At 33.8% G+C, this 11,362-nt stretch overlaps 1 pseudogene; it reads left to right on the forward strand.

Moving 5' to 3' along the window:
* LOC18600677 lies at nucleotides 812-10,115 on the forward strand (annotated as a pseudogene).

The following is an 11,362-nucleotide window of genomic DNA, read 5'->3' on the forward strand; positions in this document are numbered from 1 at the left end:
AATTTAATTGATTATGATAGATAAAATATAATATAATTAAATTATATTTTTAAATAATTATCTATTTATATAAATATGTGATTAAATTATAATTATTTTTAGTAATTGGGAAAAAATATAATTATGATGGATAATTATCTTTTGGGATAAATGTGTATTTAAATGATAATAAGGATAATTTTATTTTTTTATGAAAATAATTGTTAATATGGTCAAAGGTATTTCTGTCTTTTTATCACATATTCCTTTCTTATTCCAATCTTATTTCCACCAATCAAACACTGTAATAAATCATAATAGCAATTCCTGCTCTATTCCATTCATTATACCAAACTATGTAATACATATTTTATTCTATTCCTATTTTATTCTATTCCCACAGAATAGCAATTCTATTCTATTCCTGCCTATTCTGCGAACCAAACGTGCTGTTAGTGCGAAAGTGTCAGAAACAAAAATTTTATATCCGAGAAGAGTGGCAACGAGAAATTGCTGCTTTCAATAATTTGAAATATTCACTTTTATTTTCGTTTTTGCGAAACAAAGATATGTTTATTAAAAATAAAAAATAAAAAAGGCGAAGAACCTTAGGCCCCGACGTAGCGGGGCCAAATTCTAGGATTAGAGAGAGATTGAAGGTTTGGCGTGTGTGTAATTTCCGAACGACTACTGGTTGTGCGGTCCTTATCCTTTGGTTAGAGATGGTGTGGATTGCTTCTCACTCTTTAGGACTTGTAACTAGTTGGTGGCAGTCATACACTTTGCTATAAAATATAAAAATAAAATAAAATAAATACTAGAATAAAAGTTGTTCCCTTTCCTTCCTCCTGAGACCCTAACACGTTTTTGCAGAAACTTGATCTCTGGACTCTTGGTGAGGGAATGGAGAGAATAAGGGCGTGTTTGGTAGCGCTGATCGTTCTCAGCCTCTGCGACGTACCCTAGGTGAGATCCAGTGCTTCTGATCATTGTTACAAAGCTGGAGCTGAAGTTCCTCTCTACGCCAATAAAGTAGGTCCCTTCCACAATCCCAGGTATTCCTTCCTTTCTTTCGGATCTTGAACTTGGAATTGAATACATTTCCTTCTCGATTGCTTTTGTTTGCTGATCTGCCTCAACTTTGTCTTTTGTTTTCTTTAACAGTGAGACATACCGTTATTTCGATTTTCCATTATGTTCATCAAGTTTGCGTCCAACAGCTATTCGAGCATTTTTAATGTTTATAAATAAATCAAAATTATTTATTGAGAGTGTTGTAACTAAACAATTTGAGCTTGTGCAGCCCCTGTGAAGAAAAAGAAGGAAGCTCTCGACGAAGTGTTGAATGGAGATCGATTAGTGAGTGCCCCTTACAAACTTGACTTTTTGAGTGACAAAGAGGCTGAGATTGCCTGCAAAAAGAAGCTGACAAAGGAAGAAGTCGCCAAGTTCCGAAGTGCAGTTTCAAAAGACTATTACTTCCAAATGTATTACGACGACCTTCCCATTTGGGGTTTCTTAGGGAAAGTTGATAAGGAAGGGAAGGCTGATCCCAGCGAGTACAAATATTATCTCTTTAAGCATCTCATATTCGAGATCCTTTACAACAAGGATCGTGTCATTGAGATTATTGTGCGATCTGATCCCAACGCCCTTGTGGACCTCACCGAAGATGAACAAGTCAATGTGGATTTCATGTACACTGTTAAATGGAAGGAAACGAAAACTCCGTTTGAGAAGAGGATGGACAAGTACTCGCAATCTTCTTCGTTGCCACACCACTTAGAAATCCACTGGTTCTCAATTATCAATTCATGTGTCACCGTTCTGCTATTGATTGGTTTCCTTGCTACCATTCTTATGCGAGTCCTTAAGAATGATTTCGTCAAGTAAGCCCTGTGTTTTGATGCATGCCAATCCATATTTTATTCAAATCACATGATCATGTATTTCTTCTTTAATAGGTATGCACATGACGAGGAATCAGCAGATGGCCAGGAGGAGACTGGGTGGAAGTACATTCATGGTGATGTGTTCAGGTACCCAAAGCACAAGTCTTTGTTTATAGTGGCTCTTGGTTCTGGCATTCAGCTCTTTACTCTGTGAGTATTACCCAAAGTAGTCAATGGTTATTCTCCATACAAAAGAAAGAAAAAAAGGGGAGAAAAGTGTTCAGCTAAATTTGTCCTTCCCTAAAAATTTACTTTTGGCTTTCTGTTTCTAAGCAATTTGGTAACGATCTACTTGTTTGCATTCTTTTCCAGTACAATTTTCATTTTTATCCTCGCTCTAGTTGGGGTCTTTTACCCATATAATCTAGGAGCTTTGTTCACTGCTCTGGTTGTCATTTATGCACTTACTTCTGGAATTGCTGGCTACACTACTGCCTCTTTCTATTGTCAGCTAAAAGGAACAAATTGGGTATGTAAGACTGGTCTCTTTTCCTGTTTCCTTTACATAAATTATTTTTGCTTTAGGCTTTGCTTTGTAGGTGGATAGAGAAATGGAAAGATGGAAAAATAGGGGAAAAGTGAAACGATGGAAAACATGTTTTTTTCTTTCAATTGGTATACTTCGTAGGAAAGATCGAAAAGTGGATAGGAAAAATGACCTTTTTTCCCATCCATTCTTGGTAGAGTTGAAAAATGAAAGGGAAGAAAATGAAAATTATATAATTTTACCATTATACCTTTGTAAGTTAAGATAACAAGGTTAATCTAAGAAAAAGATGGAAAATATTGTAAATGTGCAACACTTAACTCACACTTCTCCCATTTTTCTCTCCTCTAATCATTTCAATTTGGAATGATTTGTTTTTGTGTATAAGGAAGGAAAATGCTAATCTCTCCTATTTAGTTTCCTCTCACTTTTCTCTTACCAAGCACTAGTGAAAATAATTTTCTTTCCACTTTTTGACTCAGCCTTTTCCATCCTCCCACTTTTCCCCTTGACCAAGCAAAGCCTTGGTTTAGAGGTGAGAGAAAGAAATGCGATATTACATTTTCAAGAATCTTTTTCTCGTTTATAATAGTCATCATCATTTTCACTAAACATAAATTGCCCAGCTGGTCAAGCCAAATAAAATGTTTCTGTTCTCGGTGTGTGTGTGTGTTTTTTGAATTGGGGTGAGGGAGGGAAGTTAGGAGATTTATTAGGAGCAGTTGATGAGTACAATTACAACCAAACTCTTGAGACTAAGACTTAACTAACGTGGGAATCACAGCCGTAAGTGTCGTAACATGCGGGTCTGGGAACCCAACAGCCAGACGTCGGTGAAAATTAAAATTGTTTAGGAGTCGCCACCAATCTTTTTTATCTAGGTGTGATTGGTCACCTATTAACCCGATTCTAATCGACTAAGTCCTAAATTAATCTTAGGTCCGTCAAAAGAACGAGAACTGATTCACGTTTTTTAGAGATGGGTTCGGGAGTGTGGTTACGCACGGAGAAAGGTTAACACCTCCGTGGCGCCCGTTCCACGAACAGTACCATTTAATCTTAAGTTATCCTATTATAGCCTACTTTGATTTAATCCTTACTTATTAACTAAAAATTTTTATTAAATTGGCTGACTGAGTCTTTTATTCGGTTTTACGTATGCACATGATGTAAGCGTAAAATGGTGTCATGACTTGTTTATTTTAAATAATGGGGTTGGCAGTCTTTTATTGAAAAATCATTCGAAAACCATCCCAACGTTTTGGTGAAATCTCGAAGTTTTCCTCACCTAGAGATATTCCCGGAAAAACTCATCTCTACAAGCCTTTCGGGGAAATCCTATCATCGGAACTCCCGCGCCATTTGCAAGATAAATGTGGCGTGCTATGACAAGATAGAATGATGATGTCTACATGCACGCGTTTGTTGATTTAGGTGATTCATAATACATCCAATTATGTGTTTAATAAATTATCACCTTGTTTATATGTTTAGTATTATAGTTTTTTTCTTTAATGCATGTTATTTGCTATTTTATTATTTTTTATCTTTTTATTATTTTTATTTATTATTTCATTTTATATTTTTTAAACAATTATTTGAATTAATGGGTATTAGAGTATAGAGTTCGAATTTATCCTGACGCTTCGGTGAAAATCCGTTTCGATCTCCAAATTTAAGTGACCTACCTAAAAGTGGCAACTCTTTACCCCTTTTAAGTGAAATTATTCAAAAAATGTATATTTTATTATTTATTTATTATTTCTATTTCTTTTTATTATTGTATTTTTATTTATTTCTTTATTCTTCTTCATAATTTATTTTTACTTTTTACAATTTTTATATTTGTATTATGTTTTAATTTTTTTTTATTATTTTATTATTATTTATTATTTCTTATCTTTTAATACTAAAATCAGCATAAAAAAAAATTCAAATTTTTTTTATAACTTTTNTATCTTTTAATACTAAAATCAGCATAAAAAAAAATTCAAATTTTTTTTATAACTTTTCCTAAAATAATTAACATTAAATCAACAATACATTTTATCTACACAAAATGTACTAGATCCAAAATCAACTAAAATGGCCTACAAATAAAAAGAAAGGGTTTTACCTTACTGGGCTAGATTGGCCCAGTTTCCACAAGCCCGCGGAGGACCCAAGCTTGCCACTCCAGTCCTGTTTTGCAAGCCCACCGGACCCTTGACCCAAAACCTTTTCCTTCTTTTTTCTTTTTTCTTTTCTTTTCTTTTCCTTTTTCTTTCTTCTTCTCTCCCAGCCGTTCCCCCTTCTTCTTTCTTTCTTTCTCCTTCTCCTTCTTCCCTTTTTTCCCTCTTTCTTTTTTTTTTCTTCTTTTCTCTTTCTTCTTTTCTTTCTCCTTTTTCCTCTCTCTCCCTGCCGTAGCACTCCCTACCACCGACGACTCTCTTTCCTTCCTCTCTCTTCTCCACCGATCCTCTCTTTTTCTCCCTCACCTTTTTGTTTCTTTTGTATTTATTTTTTGATTTTTTTGTTGTTTGATTGTGGCTTTTTGGTTGGTGTTTTGTGGCTTTTTGGATTAATTGTTGTTGTTTTTTTCTTGTTTGAGTTTTTTTTGGTGGAGGGATTTTTTTTACAGGAGATGAATCCGTCCCCTTTGCTTTGCTCTCCCTTCTTCTTTAAAAATGGGGTTGTCCAAAAATTTGGACAACTCGGTAATGGGGTTCTGGCACCAAAGAGTTGGTAGCCAGAGCCCCATTACTCATGGTGGTTAGGGGAAGGGATGGCTGGGCATATGCCCAGCCATTCCTCTTTTTTTTTATTATTATATATATTATTTTATTTTATATTATATTTTATTTTATTATATTTTTTTATTTATTGAGGTGTCTACAGTAAGTTCAATCAAGTATCAAGGAAAAACCAACAACCAACAATCGAGGAGGTGTAAGAGTTCTTCCTTATTTTTAATGTACACCAAGGATGATGGGGGTAAGTTCACCCACTTTTAAGGACGTAAGAGCCTGACTTTATAGAATATTTCCCACAATCATCCTTAGGACAAACCATTTTGTACTTGCCCCATACTTTTACAAATCTTTCTAAAGTAACTCTTTTAACTTTTTGAAACATTCTAATGTGAATTGAATTGCGTTATTTATAATTCTAAGATGATTCTCTTGTACTTGGCCTCACTCAACCAAGTCATAACTAGTCATCTGATTTAAACTAAATACTAATAGGCACCCTTGAATACCTATTAATGTTCTATTCAATTGAAACCTTATGGCACATTGGAGGTATATGGGTAAGATATTTTATACGTATAAAAAAGATTGTTTGCTCAATTAATTGACTGCTGATTAGTAGACCTAGTGACTTGTTTACCTCACCAGGTTGGTATCTGTCTTGGGCTTTTAACTATTCATATCATGTTAGGGTCATTAAACTAAACAAATATGTTATAATCTCAAATAATTTTCCATCAGGAGTGAGAATACTCAATCTTCAGTGTTACCAAAAAGCCCTAATGCGAAAGAATTCCAGGAATTCCATTCCGCTTGCCCATGTAAACATTCTATGTTCTCTCACAATTTTGGTTTTTATGAAAAAGAGAAAATGAAAAAAATTATCTCTGAATGATATGTTATTATAATGTGCATTTGTACTTAGAAAAGCATGAGAGGAGACTAGTATTTAGAGATTGAAGCTTATATTTATTGATATCAAAGCAGAATTACCCTATTTTTGTCAGCATGAATGAATTTTAGTTCCTTAACTACTATTGAAGGTGAATGCTCTCAAAATTTGAATTACTTCATTGTCTTTGAGTCTTATAATGCTCTTTCTAGAAGCTGATTTTAGGGTTGCTATAGTTTTAATCTAAGCATCGTGAGGTGGCAATCAAGCAGTTCCTTATTTTAATTCCATTTTCTCCTCCCTACAAGAGAACAATAACAGAAAGTAGGAACTTGGAACTAAAACATGCTAGCCTCCTCATTTTATAATAGTACTTAAAGTGAAAATGTCTTTCTAAAATTGAATATTTTTTTGGCCAAATGTAATGACTATTTCTACCTTTGTCATGACAGGTGAGAAACTTATTACTGACTGAAGGCTTGTTTTGTGGACCTCTTTTTATCACATTTTGCTTTCTCAACACTGTTGCAATTGCTTATAAAGCCACTGCAGCATTGCCATTTGGAACTATTGTAGTGATTTTTCTCATATGGGCTCTGGTCACATCTCCTCTATTAGTATTATGAGGTATGGCTGGGAAAAATAGCAAGGCAGAGTTTCAAGCCCCTTGTCACACCACAAAATACCCCAGAGAGATTCCACCGCTGGCTTGGTACCGCAAAACTCTTCCTCAGATGGCAATGGCAGGGTTATTGCCGTTCAGTGCTATCTATATTGAACTTTACTATATATTTGCCAGTGTGTGGGGACATAGGATCTACTCCATATACAACATCCTGTTTATTGTCTTTATCATTCTCTTGATTGTCACGGCTTTTATCACTGTTTCTTTGACTTATTTTCAACTTGCTGCTGAAGACCATGAGTGGTGATGGAGGTATGTTTTGCTTTTAGCTTTCTGATATACATATTTTAAAAAACACATGCGTTTGTAAGTGGGCATGAGCAACATACAGGAACATACATATAGATGGTTGCTTGAAGAATATTTTAAAATTTCTCATATTTTGAAACATTGTTCTACTAAGCTCAAGTACTTTATTTTGTTTGTTTGTTTGTTAGCCTGTGTGTGCATACTTATCTTTCAGTTATAATGTGCATAATTTCTTGTGATATATAGGTGGATTGTTGATATTTGTGTCATAATTGTCCTTTTCTCCTCTATAATTTTGAATGAAATTCTACATTTGTGTAATCCTCAAATGTGAGAAATGCAACCCAAGTTGCCAAGTGCTACTATTCTTTCTACTGTGTAGTTGATAAGCTTTTTGTACATCTGCAAATGGTCTCCTAAAATGTGAAGATAGAGCTGTCTTATGATAATGTAATGAAAAGTGTAGGAAGAACATATTTGATTATTGCATGTATGCTATTAATGGTTGCTTGATTATTGCACGAGTCGTAGGATATGTTGTTGGAAATCAAGCTCCTCCAACATGTATTTCAACCAAAGCAACTAATAAGTGGTATTGCCATGCTTAATACTTTGACGCAAACCCTGATCTTGATTGATGGTTTTTTTCTTACTTTTCCAAGACAGTTAGTTGCCTATAACACAAAATGCCCTGTAGTAAATCCTTCATTAGATGGATATCCAGTTAATCTGCATTAGTTAAAGCCTGAAAATAACCTTGATTATCTTTAAGTGAACAACACAATGGAGCATTCTTAAAATAGTTGAAGATGCACATAATGACAGCCTAATTACTAGTCCCTGGAGACCTTGAGAATGGTTATTGCAGAAGAGGTGTTTACTTTTTCAATAAGAGAGAGGTGTTTACTTTTCTTTTAGCCACCCATTTTGTTTTGTAGTGCTAGTACAAGATAAGATGGCAATTTGTATTCCTTATGGTGCACATAATGGCATCCTTAAAACTAGTCCTTGGAGAGTAAAAAATTGACTAATCATGCTTATTGCAAAAGAGTCTATTTTTCTTCTAGACACCCATTTTATTGTTTAGTGTACAAAAAAAAAAAAAAGACTAATGGATGAGATCCATGTTACTAGTTGGAGTGTGCTACTCTGAAAGAGACCATTATGCATCTAACATACTTGTTTTTTATTGGCTAAAACACTGAAAAGCCATCCTATCCTTCTATTGTACCTAGAGCTTTTAAAGTGTTATTTTTGTTTAATTGAGCCCTTATTTTGATGGAAGCTGTTAAAATCCATTATCTTTGCCATGTCAATATCCGCATGGTCATTATTTCTACCTCATCAACATCTACATGGCAAAGTAAGGCCTCTATAGATGCTGATATGGCATGCCATGTAAGTTAGAGTTACATGATGTAAGCATCTTCACAGCATGAATTTTCATATTTTTACACGTGCATGCTAATGTGGAAATGATAACAATCATGTGGATGCTGACATGGTAGATGTAATTGACTTTAATGGTTGCTATAAAAAGTAAAGGTTTAATTAAACAAAAATAGTACTTTAAGAGCTCAATTGAATGCAATAGAGTAATAGGGGCTTATTTGGGAAATTTGGGAAAGTACAGGGGCTCTATTAGTATCTTGACCTTTTATTGGCTAAAGAACATGACTGCTGCTTGATGTGATTCTATTTCTAGATGATTGCAACAAAGTAAGGTGGCAATTTGTATTCCCTCTAATGCACATGTGATTTTTCAACACCTCCACTACGGGAAAGTGATAGAATTTAAATTGGGCCTATTGGGCTGAAGCATCAACCGCGTTCTTATGTCTGAATTATATAAGTAATTATCAGGGAGGGAGAGTTGGAAAGGTAAAATAATGTGATGTTGGGGCATTTATGTATGATCTTCTTGCGATACTAATGTCCTAGTTTAGGGGTGAAATTGTTTTTGTCAGCTTGTGGTGGTTGTTTTGTCTTCTATGAATTTGAGAAGTTCATAAATAAATTAGTCTGTAGAATTGGGATATCGGTATATTAATGTCAACCAGTCTTGAGGTAGTACCAAAACAAACAAAGAATGAAAAAGAGAAAAGAGAAAAGAAACAAAAAATTCGGTTTGAGATGTAGTATGGAGCACTGTAATTCTAGAGTTCCACTAGGAGCTTCATTCTTTTAAATTACAGTGGTTCATCTTCATCGGAGATTGTGCACATTTTTTTCTTCATTTCTTTTGGGTGGTTGAGTGAGGGTTATTTTGCAAATCTGTTGCTTGTGTTCTATCTTTGCTTGGGCCTATGGATGCTTTCTTGTGTTATTAAAAGGGATAGCAGATAGTATATGATGATGTATCACTGATGGTCATGGCTTTAGGTGGTGTCACATGATAATCTTGGTACACTATTCAAACTTATTGGACAATGCCTTAAACTTATGATTCCTGTTCTCATTTATGCATATTCTATGGAGTAAGCTCTAATCTTTGCTAGATCAAACCTCTAGGCCTGAATAGGAGGCATTTGAGTGAATCTTTGCCTCATCTCACCTTGGATCTGATTACTGATAACATTTTGACTCCTCAATTCCTGAGTTAATCTGCTTGTGTCAGACCAAGTCAGGATTCAAAGCATATAAAATAGCCTGGAAATCCACTTTCATTGCTGAAACTTTACTCAAATTTGCTAGGAGAGGGTGCAAACACCTGTGGAAAGATGTCATTTTTACATGGGCATCAAGTTACTATCATTTTTAAGTCTATCTTGGATCGTTTCTGGAATTAGTAATATAAATTAATTTTATGACTAACTGGCATGTCGGTAGCATCTCAGATGGGTCTGTTTTCAATAATCAGCTAGTCTAAAACTGTCGTTCACATTGGTCTGTTAGGTCCTTCCTTTGTGGTGGGTCTACCGGGTTGTTCATATATGCCTACTGTTTGTATTACTACAATGCACGATGAGACATGTCAGGCTTCATGCAAACCTCATTCTTCTTTGGGTACATGGCGTGCATTTGTTATGGTTTCTTCCTCATGCTTGGGGCCATTGGCTTCCGTGCTTCTCTGTTCTTTGTTCGTCACATTTACCGTTCTATCAAGTGTGAGTAGGAAGATGGACGGTGTTCCCTGTTTACTAGAGGTATGTTTATATTTGCTTTATGGGAAGCATTCCCTTAGTTTGTTTTAGGATTTATAATGATGATTGGAGCTTCTTTCCTACTACAGAAAGAGCAGATTGGGACAATGTGCTTCAGCCGATGTTTGCTGCCAAGGGATATTGCAATGTTGTATGAAATATGAATCATGTAGGGTCACCTTATTTGATTACGACAACCAGATGCCAACAGAAACTTGTATTTCTGAGTTGACTCATTACACGACTCAACAATTCCTTTTATTTTTGTTTTTAATTTTTATATTGGGGAGAATCATACTGAATATTAGGATGCTTTAGGAATAACTTGGTGTTGTTATACATGTAAACCCGAATGAATTGTTCATCTTCACCATGTTAGCTCTAAAATTAGTAACATATTGCAATCTCTTTGTTGCTCAAGGTTTTGGGAAGTGATTCAGAGTGAACACCAGTTTGGAACAACGAAGGCCGGGTTTTTGACATGAAATCTCTGAAACCATTTAGTTAAAAATAATTTAATTTCTTGAAATTGAAATTAAAACATGTGGATTGATAGGTTGCATGTGATTTTTGCATGGTTCGATCACAACGTCAAAATATTAAGTGGTAACAGATGAATCATAATTAATTTAGCTGGCAAATCGACTTTTTTTATTTTATAAAATTTTAACGCAATTGTATTTATGACTTGTAAAAATCACAAACTATTTTGTTTATAAAATATAAAAGAAAAAGGATTTTTGTGGTATAATAAAAGATTTGTGTGAGTAGCTGTAGTTGCAAAATGTGGTCAGCTATGTGCTCTACTTAGAACTGTATACGTGAGCGAAAGTACAAGGATCTATCTTAAGGTAGTTTAGCATGAGAGAAGTGAAAATATATTTTTTGTAATGTGTTTAATTAAATTACATTGAAGTATTTATTTTGTAACAGATTATTACAATATAAAATTGTAATATAATTATATTACAGTTAAGAGATATAATGTGATTACAATCTAAAACTAATATAATCACATTATATTGCATTCTGTAATGTTATTAACGATATTTTTTTTTTAATTTTATTATTTTATAAAAAATATTTATAATATTATAATTAAAATAAAAATATATTAAAATAAAATATATAATATAAGAATTAGAAATTAAAATAAAACAAAATAAAAGAAATTAAAATTTATATAATATAAGTAAAAGAAATTAAAATAAAATATATAATATAAAAAATTATATTAAAAATAAAA

The sequence above is a fragment of the Theobroma cacao genome, chromosome 4, assembly GCF_000208745.1.
Source record: "Theobroma cacao cultivar B97-61/B2 chromosome 4, Criollo_cocoa_genome_V2, whole genome shotgun sequence".
Lineage (NCBI taxonomy): Eukaryota > Viridiplantae > Streptophyta > Magnoliopsida > Malvales > Malvaceae > Theobroma > Theobroma cacao.